Below are 12,578 nucleotides of genomic sequence, written 5' to 3'. Positions count from 1 at the left end.
CACTCACTTGGATCTCAAATCTCTCTGCTTTTTTTTTTCATGCTGTCTACACTACTGCTGTTTTAACACAATCACAAGTACACTAGAAACACAGAAACCAACACATCCCACCCAGTACTGGAAATACAGTGGCACTTTGAGAGACGTACACCTTCTTCCCACCCCAGTCAGCTGCCTTAGGAAGAACCAAACTGCATAACACTGTGTGCCCCCACCCCCTGCTTTCATCTGATTCCCACCCATTCCCAAAGCATCCTTCAAATTTCTCCAGGACAGCAGGAGTTAAATGGCTGGTTTTAGTGGTAGAGACACGTTTAGGAAGGGATTGAATGTGCGCGTGGTGCAGCCCGTTCCCTGTTTATTAATAAGCTATTTATCATTGGTGTTGCTTTTAATACCATTTTGGCTTAATGTTGTTAATGAAATATAAATACCCGCACTAATGATGTTGGTCAGGAGCAGCGTGGGCCACTGGCAGCTTTGCAGGAGGGAGGCCAAACCACGGCTGGGTGTGCGCGAGGCTGCGACGGCGCGACTGCCAGCCCGGCTCCAGAACAGCTTCCCCACACACTCCCACAGCACTGCCCGAGCACAGCAGGGTGAGGAGGGATGGCACGGCACAGCATGGCATGGCATGGCATGGTGCAATGCTGCCAGGAGGTTTCCAGCCCGCTCCAGCAACCCAGGCCCAAGCTGGTGCCCACCAGGAAGGCGGCTCAGGATCACAGTTCAGCTCCAGCAGGGCACAGCACTGCTCCCTCTCCGCTCCCTGCCTTTTGAGATCACAATAAGAAGCCACCCTGGCCCAACATGTCTCTGTGGGGGACCCTGCAAGCTGCAAGGCAGCTCTCTAGATGGAAATATGTAGAAGTAGTCAGATGAGTTGTGTTTGCTTAATGCAGTTGCCCCACCGGAAGAGCGATCTGCAGGCTCTGGGCTACGCTCCCCCAGGGCAGCTCCCACAGGATCCCAAGACCCTTCAGCAAAGAGGCGTTCCCAGAGCACCTCAGAGCTGCCTGTGGCTCACTCTGGGCTGGCTGCAGGGGCTCAGGATGGCTCCAGGCCGTGGGGTGCTGCGGGGTGGGGTGGGGTGGGGCAGGAAGAGCTCGCCCTGTTCCTGGGACCTCCGGCCACTTCATGGCCACTGCCCCGCTCCCAGCCCTGGACAGGGAAGGGGCTGTGCTACCCTGGCTCTGCTGCAGGCCAGGTGGGGATGGAGGAACTAAAGGAGTCTCCTGCCCTTGCAGGAAACAACCCCAAAAGCTTGGCCTTTGGCAAGGGCTCAGAGGTTTGCTCTGGGTCTGCAGAGAGGGCTCGCACAGGTCCCTCTCCATTAGCTTGTGTCTAGCTAGCACTGTCATGGGGCAGGGATTACAAATATCCCTAAGAAGGCTTTTGGAAATCCTATCTTGCATTACCATTTGCATTAGAGCAACCCCTAGAGAGAGCTGAGGCCTGGGCACACTCTCAGGAAGAACCATGGGCCAAGAGAGGTTTCACGGTGCCAGAAGAGAATGGTGTGGAAAGGCAAACCAGCTTTGGGACTGATCAGTGGAAGAGCCAAGGGAAAACCTCTGCCCAAGGCCACTGCCCTGCCCAGCAGGCACAGCAGCTTCTGGAATCAGAAGAGAATCTGAAATGGACCTTCATCAACAGGAAGTCCCAGACTTCTATAAGTCTCCAGAACAAAGCCAAGCACTTGCCTCAGGAGCAAACTCCAAACCTCACCACCACTGGAAGAGTCAGTGAAGAGGCAAATTTGGCAAAGAAAATATATCACACTCTGTCTTGAGACAGCTCTCCTGATAGCAGTTCATCTTGCTCCAAGTGACCCTCTCCATTAATCCCATTTAACAAGGAGGGAACCAAAGAGTTCCCTACAAGGCTGGAAGCCTCATGGAATGGGAGGACTAAATGCAGAGGATGACCAAGCCCCCCTTACCCACTGACCCCTCCCAGGCCAGAGTCATCACAGCCCCTGTGTTACAGCCTCATGCCCTCCTTCATGTTGCTGCCTCTGCCACAAAAGCCAACCCATCATCAGTTTGCATGAACTGCACAAAGATGCATCTCTTCTCCTCCCAGTCCCCACCAGTCCCTTTTCTCTCCCACTTTGCAGTCTCCCTCTTCCTCTCTCCCAGGCAGCCAGTGCAGAGGAAGCTACAACTGGTCTGCACTGGGAACCCTCCTGGTGTCCTCTGCCACAATTTACACTGTTCCTTTAAGACGTTATCTTTTAATTTGGTGCTTCCCCCTTTCCCCTCCTCAACTAACTGATTTATTAGTTTACATCTCATAAATTGTAACCCCTCACCTCCCCCTTCACCCTCCCAGATGCCATAAATCCCCTGCAGGGCCTCGACACCCTCCTGCGTGTGGTGCAGCCCCCTGCCCCCCAAAGTCACCTCCGAGTCCCCGGGGAGCGCGGGGCTCATTTGCTGGGGGTTTGGTCTAGCTCGTCTCAGCAGCTAATCCCTTGGGTGGCTCCTGTCAGATTATTAATTAGCTAAAGCGGATCGGCCCTGGAACAACATGCGGTTGGACTTCAGATAAAACAGGACGGCAGAGGCTTGGCATGGAGTTGTTTAAAGGGACATTGTCCCTTTTTTCCCTTGCCTTCTCCCGAGGTGGGAGGAAGGAGAGGAGGAGATGGGTAGCTTCCACAGCTGCTCACAACCCCCCCAGTCTGGTCACAGGGCTGTGCTGCTCAGAGCAGGGCGAGCACAGTCCTGGAGGTGCAAAGGACAGGAATGGCACCGTCCCCATCCTCGCCCTGTGGCAGCTAAAACTTCTCCAGATGTTGGAAAAGCTTTGTGAACCTGTTCAGAGGCACACAGCACTCGGATGGAGGGTCTCACCACTCCTCACTGCCACCTCCCTTCTGCTGTCCCTTGTGCACTCATTGCTCCCTGTGAAAGCCTGGTGTCTGCAGTACCCCCAGAGACAGGGGGCTGTTCCAAGGACCCACAGCCTTCCCCGTATGGAGATTTTAAGCCAGGAGAAGCCATCCAGTTTGTGTGTGCAGGTTTTAAAACTCCCTGTCTTATCCTGGGCAGGATAAAGAGTGAGTGGTCTCACACTGACTGGAAAGCCTGAAAGAGTGAGCTGGAACAGGAGTCAGCTCGACCAGAGCTGGGAGCAGCTCCCTCCTCGCTCCCTTCCCACTTTGGATTGTTTTGACTCAAACCGATGAAGCTGAAATATCGAGTCACAACGGCACTAAACTTCATTACAAGCTCTTAACACAGATTACTTAATAAAAAACAGGCTGCTTTAATTGCTTTTCCCCCATTAGCATTTCTGGAGGAGAAAATTCTGATTAATTTGAAGAGGCACATTTCCCCCACCCCTTGTGCTGGCCTGTGAACCAGACCTCCTTCCCACACCACCATTGTCCAGAAGAGCATCCCAGAGAGTAAACTGAGCCCAAATCCACACGACTCTGAAAAACAAAGGGACTAAGGGCCTGGATGAACAGATGGGAGTAATGGAGTGAAGCAAACAAGGGGAAGAAAAATCTCCTCTCCTTTCTGGTAAATCCACAGAAAGTGGCACAGGGGAATGAGGAAGGAGTGGGTAGAAGAGGATACTGGTAGGACAGCCAGTGTGGCAGGGATCAAAGAGCAAGGAAGTCGGGAGGTGACTGATTTGGTGGGGTCCTGGGAAGCACCTTCACCTTTCTTTGCAGCTGGGAAAGGAGCGAGAAGCAGCTCTGACAGGGGAACATTGTCTGGATTTTCAAAGTCTGGGCCGAAAGCCTGGGAACTCAGTGCTTTCCAAATGCTCCTGGAATGGCCCCTGTTCCTTGTCCAGGCCCTGCTTGTGTATCTGGTTCCAGGGGAGAATAACTGCCCGTTCCCCCTGGCTGGTCATCCCCAGTTCAGGAGTGCTGGGAAGCCAGGGAGAGGCAGCAGGGAAGGACCCCTCACGGTCCAGTAGCTCCCTCCAGGCTGGGAAAACCAGGGATACAACAGTCTCATGGGCAAAGGAAGGAGCCCCTTGAGGGGAAAGCCAGAGCCCAGCTGCCTTGAGGAACAAGCAGGGCAGGCAGCAGCGCTGCTACAGCACAAGACACCAAGCAGCTCTTCTCACCATCTACCTTTACTCCTGTTTCAGGGATCGAGGATGCCCAGTTCCCATTTCCTCAAAGATGGGTATCAGAGAGGACATCCCCCCCTCTGCCCCACACCATATCCTCCCAGCTCAGGTAGGACCTGCACTGCTCCACTATCGAACAGCCCTGGGTAAAACAAGTCAACCAAAACATTCCCGGCTTTTGATTCCAGCTCCTGTTGTAACTAGCCCTGGCAAGGGAGGATGGCAACCAGGCTCCTGAGTGGGCTGTTCTCTAGGTCAGCATACTTCAGGGACACGGTAATCAAGCAGGAATTGCTCCCATGTGCCAACTCTTGTCAACCTTGCAATGCTTTGTGTTTTTCTTAAAGTCTGAGATCTTGCAAGTTACATAAGATTTTTGTTTTGTACAACAATGTGTGTTTAGTGCTATCCCTCCCTCTGCTCCCTGTGCTCTCCCACTTGCAGGGCACAGCAACCTGAAATGTGATCTGTGTGCATCCTGAACCATAGAAACCCCGGTATTATTAAGTCTTATAATTGGGGGGAGGAGGGGAGTAGCTTTTGACTTCTGAAAGGACAAGGCTAGCAATATTGTTTGCTCATTTTACTTTCAAACTCACCTTACTTTGTCCTCTCCCCTTTTCTCTTGTATGTTCTATTAATGTACAGCTTACACAAACTCAGCAAGAATCACAAGAAAGACACTGGGACAGATCATAAACTGCCCTGGCAAAGATCAGGATAGTTCTGCTGAAGGGAAATGCAGCCCCGGTGCTTTACATCAGCAGATGGCTTACCTGTGGCTCTTAATGGTTAATATACAACTGCAGTAATAACAAAAAAAAGCCCCAGCATTAATACATAATTTGTCAGAGGCAATATGCTAAAACAGCCTTCCCATATTCAGCTCAAGTAGTGAGATAAGCCTCACCTCCAGCACTGCCCAGGGGCTGAGCACCAGCTCTGGAATGAGCCCCCAGCAGAAGACATCAGAGAACAGACCCCATTCACTTTACACTATTTGTTCATTTCTCACATTTTTTGTTTTTATCAACATATTTCTAAGAACTGCATTTTGAACATGCATTTCCCTCGAACACTCATGTGCATACTTAGCACTGATTGCTCCAAGTGCTTTCCAGCCGGTTTTCCTTGAGGAACTCCGCGGGTCAGCGTCCCTGCTGGCTGGACAGCTGCCTGAGGGACAGACAGACGGCCCCAAGTACAGTGCCTACCAGAGCTGAACGAGTTCCTAAATGTTTAATGGAACCCTGCAAACCAGCAGAGCACTATTATTATTTTCTTTTAGCCAGTCTTTCATTGGGGTGCCACAGAACTGCTGCCTGAGTCCCAGCTGAGAGAACTGCTGCTGGATCTGGGAAGGATGGGAAGAAATACTGTCAGATGGTTAAAGGAATCAGGAGATCTGGCTTCTCCTCCCAACTCTGCTTCTGAGTCATTATTAACATAAAATCAGGTTTGTTACATCAGTGAAGCTTGAGTAAATAAACCACGACTCATCACTGTGTTTTATTTTGCAATATCTCAGTGGGCTCCTCTCTACAAATAAACACTGTTAATGCTCAGTGCAATTGCAGGAATATGGGGAAGGAGAGATAAAAGCACCTCAACTGGTCTAAAACTTTTATGAAGAGCAGCAGGGTAAAATCTCAGCTTTTTGAGGATATTGACTTTTACAGGAGAGGAATGTTGAAGAAAAAGCAACCCTTACTTGGGGAGACTAAAAGACAAATAAATCATGCCTGCAGGTCTGACAGAGCTGATGGGTAAAAGAGATGGGGAAACATCCCAATCCCCTTCTGAGGAGCTAAGGCTGAAATCCTGACTCTGCTGAGGTTTACAGCAAAATTGGTGCTTGTTTAATAGCACCAGGATTTAACCTTCATAAAGTTCAAGTGCAAAGACAGAAGCCTTAGGAAGGAGAAGGCCAACTCTGTCAGCAGGGCTCCAGGTGACCATGAAGTCAGAATGACTGAAGGTGACAGAGAAAGCAAGGTCTGAACCCATGAAGGCCTGGACCAGTCCTATCTCTTCCAGCCTCTCCTCCTCCTCCACTCTGAGTTTGAAACTAAATCATTCCACATCTCTCAAGAGCCTTGTAAGTGTTTCCTCCTCGAACTCTGGCATCAGGGCCTTCTGAGCCCTTTCAACCTGCCCAGATCCTATTGCTGAACTTCCCTCTCCACCATGAGGTTCTGTGAGCATCTGCTGCTGTCCAAAGGAGCAGGAGGTGCCAAGGACCTTAGTGGATCAGGCTGCAGTCCCAATCCCAGACCAGATATGGGAAGGACAGCTATAAGGGCCGCCAAGCACATGATCCTCTCTCCCCTCCTTTGACTTCCCCCCATTCAGCTTTCCACAGCCGCCAACCAAACATCTGATCGAAGGCCCGGGGGAGGGAGTCAGAACTGTCCAGTCTGGTTATGAGTGAAGGTCATTGATCCAGCGCAGACCAGGGATGCGGAAAACAGGGGAGGGAGGAAAAAACCCTCAGTGAGAGAGGAGAGAGGGAGCGAGGCAGGCAGAGCCGGCACAGCTCAGGGAGGGAGCGCAGGGAAGGCAGCGGAAGTGGCTGGAACACGGTTTCACACTCCGAGACCCAAGGGCTGTTGTCAACCCGTCCTTCATGCTCACATCTTGTCACACTAGAGGTCAGGTCTCCCAAGCGTTCCTGGAGAGCTGAGCTAGCCCATATGGCAGGCAATATGTTAACAATATGGATCAGCTGCTCGTCAGGGCCCGAGCAGATGGATGTGACAACCCTGCTCTTATCCCAGACAGGCTTTTAACATCTTCCCTCTCCTCAGCCCAGCCCTGCCGGAAGAGCCCTGCCCGGGAACTCTTGCCTCCAGCCAACATGGACCGTGGGGGCACAGGTCAGGACAGGCAGCGTGGAAATGCCTGCCTGGCTTTATCTGGATGGAAGGAGCAGGGCAGAGCCCCACTCAGAGCAGTGCAGGCAGGAACCAGGCCAGGCGTTTATCCCGGGCGAACGGAAGGGCCTCTCTACACTGCAGATACGGGCTGGTAACTCCCCAGCAGGGTGATACAGGAGATACTGTATTCAGATATATGTATATGGCGTGTTACCACCAGATGCCACACGTTACAGTCTAGACTGAGTTTTGTAACTGCCTGGGAAAATTTTCTCTCACAGAACAAGTAATACATAAATAGATGTATATTTTAATGGGCAAGTTAAACTCCTCCTGGCAAAGGCAGGCAAGCTGATTTCATACACAGGCGGGTAAATTTCCACAAGGATTTTGCAAGGCTGTTTCATATTCCCCAGCCTGGGCTGGCTGGGCTGGCCCAGCTGCACTTCTCTGGAAGGCAGCGTTCCCACCTCGCTCCCTTCACAGCTGTGCTATGCAGTGAACCCAAGGACCCCAGCGAAAATAACTCCACCAGCCCAAGCTAACCCCCAAATTTAGTTTTTCTTCAGCATTGAAATAGGGAGAAATATTTTGCACATTTAAACACAGACAAAGCAAATATTTCTAATCCCTTTCTCACCTTTTTTTTCAGCTTTTTCCCCTGCATAAAAGGCTACTCTTCACCAACTGAACAAGAAAGCTCCCTCCAACCCTTATAGCTCTAGGACTAAACAGCCAGCTTGTGCTTATAAACAGAGTGAAACAGCAATCACAGCCTAGGGATGGGCTCTGGAGAACGTGCAAACAGCCTCTGTAGCCCAAAGTAAATTGAGCTTGTTTTGAAAGTAGAAGCCATACAACTTGCTGCAGGGCTGAAGACTGGAACACAGGGATTTCTAGTCCAGAGCATGAGTGATCACAAAGCCACATGCCTGAAAGGCTAAATGCATCTCCTTCACTGGAGTGATGTTTGTAGAACTAGGGGGACCTCAGAACACAGCTGGAGTCCAGGGAAATATTTCTATTGTCTCTGATGAGCTTCTGTCCCTCAGGAAACAGCCCCTGAAGGACACTCAGCAATGCACCCAGTTACTGGGAGGAGAAGGCAAACACAGAAAAGGATAACTGATCTGCAAGAATCTGAACCTTAAGGTTCACTTCAGCACTTAAAGAATTCCTGATTAGTCTCCTCCTCTTACCTTCTTGTCTCGGGGGTTCTGCTCATCCCAGGTCCGGGTCAGATGGACATGCAGGGCTTTCAATACCAGGAGCTACACCAGCAGAAACCTGTGACAGGGGTCACAGGAAAAGTTCCCTCTGATGGAAAAATTGACCCAGAACCTATGAGGCAGCTTCCCCAGCAGAGTTTTTCCCCCTGGATGTTGGCCCTCTCTGGAGAGGCACATAAGGATATTTGGCGGAAAATTCACCTGCTGCAGTCAAACTTGAGCATTTGTATCTTATTTGGTCAAACCTCAAGGCTCTTCATGTTCCTTTACCCTATTCCCTTGGGCAGAGCTCCAATTTGGGAAGCTCTCTTGCCTCTGGAGGCCTGGGAAGGCACGTGCCACTGCTCTAAAAGGGGACACAGGCAACAGAACAGCTCACACAGGGATAAAGGCCAGAGTTCCCTACATTAACAGTTCAAAACCAGGCTTTCCAAATAAAGCATGCCAGACCCTGGAGGAGTTTCAGCACTAGGAAGGTGTGGGAAGGCAGAGTTCACCCCTATCCCATCCTGAAGCACACTGCATTTACTGGCAGGTTTACTGAAAGCACTCAGGTCTGTAGGCTCTGAACACGTGGCAAGAACTAAGCCCTGCTGAGCCTTAGAGGATCACAGCTGTTGCTCCTTAAGGGAGGGCTCTCAGAACACAAATAAATTCCCCCGTGCCACACACAGCCAGGGATGGCCTGGGAGAGCTGGACCCCCAGACCAACATCTTAGCCCTGTGACTTTTCTCATCTCCCCTCTTGCTAAGCCAATATAGTCCCTCCACTGGATCCTTCCAGCTCAGGTCTCAGCTGTACCTGTGACTCACAACAGCTCTGGATACACCGCTTTGTCCAGGTACCAGTTATGGCACAGCAGCAAAAAATAGAGGAACATGGTGATACACAACCCCCTCAGGCACTTCAGTTGCTAATCTTCATTCAGGCATCATCGGCATTAAATGGTGCCAGCAGAGTATGGAAACACCCTCTGACAAAAGCTCTACCCTACAGAGCAGACGTAATGTCACACAAAGCCCAGACACAGTGAGGAGCCTCAGCACCTTCCGCCTGCAGCAGCACGGCAGGGCCACCAGGTACCTCCCAAATCCCCAATCCATTGAGAAGAAATATGTTATCCCACTGTTGTGTCATACCTTTATTTGCAGAGAAGCTGTGACGGCAGCCAAGCAGTGAAGAAAGTAAAACAGCTTTTAGAAACACAGAGTCCCACCCCCTCAACCTCTCAGAGTTACCCACCGTGACCACAGACATCCTCAAACTCTTCATTTGTGAAACAAGTCAATCAGAAACTGTCCCCACACAATACTTACCCAGGGGACTCCCATGCAAACTACTTAGCTAATTGTTAATACTGCACAGCAGCTCATTAGGAAGAAGGAGGCGAAGAGAGGGAACTGCTCAGACCAGGGCTCTGCTGTGTCAGCTGGGTGTCTGTGCAGAGATGGGCAGTGAGGGCAGGGGTAAACCCAGTCCTACTTGTAAGCCAGCTCAAGATAAACCAACACCCCACCATGCATTTACCACCCAAAACACTGACTTTCAGTGGCTCTTCCATCTTCATAGGCTAGAGATTTCCCAGGAACTGGAATGAAGGCTCTGGAGAGCCAAAATCATTCACTCCAGTCCTACTTTAGAGCAGTTTGATCACAGAACAAAAGCCAGTACCTTGCACTGAGAAGTCACAGGCTTCAAGGTCCATTCCAGTGTACAAAGCAAGGAGAGAAGTCAGGTTCTTTGTTTTGGAGGTGGTCTCAGATGAAGACAGTGTGAATTTGATGGCCTCCCTTCACTTGGTGAAGTCTCTTTGCCCTGAGGAGAGTTCCAAAAGGAAATGAATATTCCCTACTGAGCAGTCCCGGAGCCCAGGTGAATCACGAGCACAGGCAGTGACGCCGGGCTGAGATGCCACAGCCACCCACAGCCCTCAGCCCTCGGTCACACACCCCGGGCCAGCAGGGCCCGGCACTGCCTGGCCCGACGGACACGGCCCGGCCCCATGTCCTGCCAAGGTACAAACCACCCCGGTGACCATCCAGTGGGCCACGCACTCCAACTTTCCCCAGAAAAAAATCCAGGTCAATCAGAGGCAGAAGCAGCCTACAGTACTAAGCCACTTACAGCAAAGAGCTTCCCCCCGTAGGCAGCTGAGCGCTCCTGCCCACGTGAGCCCAGGCTGCCATCCCTGCTTTGGGGGGTCTGACAGCACAGAGCTCCACCGGCAGCCTGGGACACCCCCACACCAAACCCCACTCCCCTGCCCCAAAGGCGGCACACACACAACCAGACGGGACAAAGAAGAATTATTATTTCCAGTTTAGTGAGGCCCACGGTAATTAAGTGACTTGTCAAAGGTCACTTGGCAAATCTGAGGCAGAATTGGGAATTACAACTAAATCTCTCAAACTTTGGCCCAAGAGCTGGACAGCAAAAGTCCTGTGCTCCTTGGATGCACACTGCTACCTCTGCAACAGGTTTCACCCTTCTCCCCGCTCTCCCTAGACAGTTAAGACAATTCCCTTCCATTTCCTGCATTGGAGGAAATGAATAAATGCACAGATTTAAATAACAAGAACTTTTACCTTACTTACAAAATTTAAAAATGTCCTAGCTCCAACCTTTGACAGAAGCTCAGAAGCTTCAGACTCTTCTGTGAGGTAGGATTTGTAGACTGGAGGGTTTTGTTGGTGGTGGTTTTTTTTAATTTCCATCAGACAAAAATAAAAGAAGCGAAACAAAAGAGGGTTGTTGAGATCAATTTGTGATAGGTGCCGGGCCAAAGAAAATGGAGCCAAAGAAGTCAGAACCCTGCAACCAGCAACCTTTGTGTCAATTTAAGCAAATATTGTGGCGTTTCCATGGCAATCCCTGTTTTGAATATCCACTACACTCACTTTTTAAAGGGCTTTTCCTGTTTGCGTTTCAACTTCAAAACCTGTAAATATTTTCAGCCTTAACACATCCCGACCTCCCCCAGCCTCTGAAATGAGATACTATCAACGCTCTGACATGCAGTCTGATGTCTGCAGTACCCCAAAGCTGTGAGAATTCACAGCAAAGGCAGGGTGGCAGCGGGACACTGCAGGGACAGCAGGGGCACGACCGGCCCTCTGTCCCGCCCTCCGCTCCATTCCAGCCTCGGCAGCTGCAGGTACAGGAGCCCATTCCATTCTTTTCCCAAACTGGTGAGTGGCAAACACTCAGCACCGACAGCATCGGCCCAAGGCGAGCAGCAGGTGTTTTGCAAGGCTCCCTCCATCCCGCTCTGCCGGCTCAGGCCACCTCTGACCCATCGCTCCAGCCACAATTCCTGCTGGAAGCCTCTTCCTGTGACCTGCTCCCACAGCCCAGCGCTGCCCCCCGCCCTGACCTGCGCTCCCCTCCCTTCCCCTCTCACCTGAGCTGAACCACGGCTGTCACTCACACTGATTTATGGGATGCTGCGTCATGTGCAAGTGGGAATGAAGAGTCAACTTTGTCCTCACTTGCAACCTGGGTTAGGTGTAAATTCCCGAGCTTCCTCAGCAGCAGCCTGCAGGTCCCTGCTGCATCACCAACACAGAGCCCACGGGGAAAGTCCTGGTGAGGGAGCCCTGGCCAGGTGCTGGTATCACCTGTCAGATCTGAGCACCGGGAGCCTGCAGTTAACCCTCTCCCTGAAGCACAAAGCATCTAGTGCTGCATTTGTGCATGCACGGGGGTGCATGAAAACACCTTCTGCTGCGCTTCAGAGACACACTGAGGACTTTCATCCCCAAGCCCCCAAGACCTAAAGCTTCACCCTGCGCTGTCAGAGTGCAGCCCCTCCCGGCAGTCATGGGAGTGCACTGGTTAATTCCGAGTTTCCTGGCTGTGATGGATTTGTGCCAGGCCTCAAATGTTAGCTTAGTGTAATTTTTGGGAAGTCAATTTCCTTTGTTTTTGTTGGTTTTTTTTTTTTTTCCCTCCTCAGGTTTTTTTTTGTTTAGGCTTTTCTCCTCTTTTCTTTTAAATGGAAAAGTAGGGAGCATTTGAACAAACGTCAGGACAGGGCCATCCATCCACGGGCTGTAGTTTCCCAAGAGCATTGTACAGGCACCATGGTACGTGCACAGAACAGCCATGGAAACAAACACCAAGTGACTACAAAAGCCGTTATGCTGAGTGCCCACAGAGGCACCTCCCGGGAGCGGTGCCATCCTCGCACCAACGTCACTCCTCGGCCCTGACCACCCCTCCCACAGCGCCGGGTGCTTCTGGTACCACCAGCAGATGATGCGTGATACCTGCTGTCCTGGCCAGCTTCCAGCTCAGGTAATTACATCCTACAGGAGTTTCAGCTGGATATTTTATCCCTTCTTCACTTCCGGCCTGGAGCTGCTTCACTGGGAG

The 12,578-nt window shown here is 51.2% G+C and overlaps 1 protein-coding gene across 8 annotated transcripts in view; it reads right to left on the bottom strand.

Annotated features, from left to right (window-relative positions):
• The window catches only part of CASZ1 (castor zinc finger 1), a 277,948-nt gene that overhangs the window by 152,713 nt on the left and 112,657 nt on the right, over positions 1–12,578 (bottom strand). For 7 of the 8 annotated variants that reach the window (XM_032708904.1, XM_032708910.1, XM_032708905.1 and 4 more), the window contains one exon: positions 9,876–10,019. The exons of the other annotated variant lie outside the window; for it this stretch is intronic. The gene's annotated coding sequence lies outside the window, so the exon portion shown is untranslated. The remainder of the gene's footprint in view (positions 1–9,875; positions 10,020–12,578) is intronic. 8 annotated transcript variants of the gene reach the window in all.

This window comes from Chiroxiphia lanceolata, chromosome 22 (genome assembly GCF_009829145.1).
Source record: "Chiroxiphia lanceolata isolate bChiLan1 chromosome 22, bChiLan1.pri, whole genome shotgun sequence".
NCBI lineage: Eukaryota > Metazoa > Chordata > Aves > Passeriformes > Pipridae > Chiroxiphia > Chiroxiphia lanceolata.
This window is presented reverse-complemented; position numbering and strand designations above follow the sequence as displayed.